Source organism: Lepidochelys kempii, chromosome 14 (assembly GCF_965140285.1).
Source record: "Lepidochelys kempii isolate rLepKem1 chromosome 14, rLepKem1.hap1, whole genome shotgun sequence".
Taxonomy (NCBI): Eukaryota; Metazoa; Chordata; order Testudines; family Cheloniidae; genus Lepidochelys; species Lepidochelys kempii.
In genome coordinates this window covers 35,014,443-35,016,332 of record NC_136393.1, presented here as the reverse complement: position 1 = coordinate 35,016,332, position 1,890 = coordinate 35,014,443, and positions in this window count along the sequence as shown.

Below are 1,890 nucleotides of genomic sequence, written 5' to 3'. Positions count from 1 at the left end.
CTTTAATACCCAATATTTTCTCTCCATGAAGTCACTTCAACACTTCTATGATGTCACCACCCAATCTTTTTTATAATCTAAACAGGCTGAGCTCTTTCAATAGCTCACTAGCATCTGCCAGGAAGGGAGTCCCCACAGAGGGACACCATAATCTCCCAGGGAGGGAAAAGGCTCTCACTGCCATTTCTTAACCTCATGGGGTGTTCTCCTGCTCTGCCAACCCCACCCCTTTTTCAGTATCTCCAGGTGCCTGAGGGAGCAGGAACCAGAGGCCATCCTGCAGCTGGGACAGAGATGGAGGTTGATGACCTACCTGCCCGTGGTGACCATGGTGCAGGACAGCCCTCAGGACATGCGATTGCAGCTCCAGATCTGGGAGCAGCTTCCCTTTGCTGGCATGAGACCTTGCAGGTTGCGGTGGGTGAGACAGGCACTAACTTTTGGAAACCCTCAGTGGGATCAGAGGGTAATGGTTTGTAGAAAGTGGTGTTGGAGAGCTTTACAAAAACTAGACAAGAACGGTGCATGTTGCAGGGCAGCTCCAGCCCCGGTGCTGTCAGTGAGACGTGTCCTCCCAGCCCTGCCTGACGGGTCTTTCTGTTTCAGACCCTCCTTGGAACTGCAAGAAAAGTCCAACCTGTAGAGTTGTGGTTGCAGTGATAGTTGTATGGTCTGCGTTGATTGCTGCCATCATTGCTCTGGCAGGTGAGTTCCCAGCTTCCGCCCCGCTCCCTTCCCCTCCATCTACGATCTCCGCGCATCCCATTCTCCCGTGACCTGCCACACTCACTCTCTCCTCCTGGCCTGTCCGGCTTCTGCCCCTGGGGCAGAGGATTCCTGGGGGATCTTCCTCCCAGACCCCTGCACCTGGGCACTCTCTGTGTCAGGACGATCTGACTGACATTAGCCCCCCCAGCCCATCTCTGAGCACTTTGGACCCAAGTCACCTTTGCCACGCGCCATGAAGCAGTCCCTGACCAGGGTGTCCAGTGGGACAGGATGCAGTGCAACCCTGAGCCCTTTGCCTTCCCTGTGTTACTCTGAGGTTACCAGCTTGGCCTTCCTGGATCTTCAGGTCATGCCTGTGGCCGGGCGGCAGGTGCTGCCGTGTTATTGAAATGAGCCATAGAATTAAGACAAGAACCCTCCACCAGCGCAGTGTGGAAACCCCCCAATCGCTAAGCTTGGCCAGGAAGGGTCCCTTAGCACCATTCACTCCCCCGGGCTGCCCAGACAGCGTGTGCTCATGCAGAGGGCGTCTGTTTGCGGTGAACATGAACCCTGTTGTATCCCCCCGTTGTCTGGGGCAGGGCGTGCTGGGGAATGTCGGGGGTGGGATTTCTCTATTGCCCTGGGATCTGATCACTGGGCCCCAGGAGGGTTTAGCAGCTGGCAGAGGGGATTGAATCCAGGTCTGTCTGCATTAGGAATCCTCTGTGCCGATGTCATGACATCCGTGCAGTTGAATTGGTGCAAACCGCTAAAGCAGACGCACTGCACTGGTGCACAAAGGAGCTTGCCTTGGTGCAGTTTGCTGCAGGAAGTTACCAGAGCGAGCCGCACTGCTCCAGCGCATCTCCAGGAGGTGCTTGCCCGGATGTCACTGCAATACTGTGATTATACTGGTGCAGATTGCTCGGATACAGATGCGCCCTGAATCCCAGCTCCCTGCTGTAATGGCAGGCTGTTGCAATGGGCAGCATTGGTTCTCGCTGTGTAAGGTGGGAATCTGTGAGCTTAGGGTTGGTTACACACCTGCAGGTGCAGGGAGCTCTGCAGAACATGTGGCATCTGACCTGGAGATGGATGGTGGAGACAGCCTGTGCCATCAACTGTTCATCACTGACTTCTCTGCTCAGTTCAGTAGGGCAGGGGTGTGGGCTACCGTGC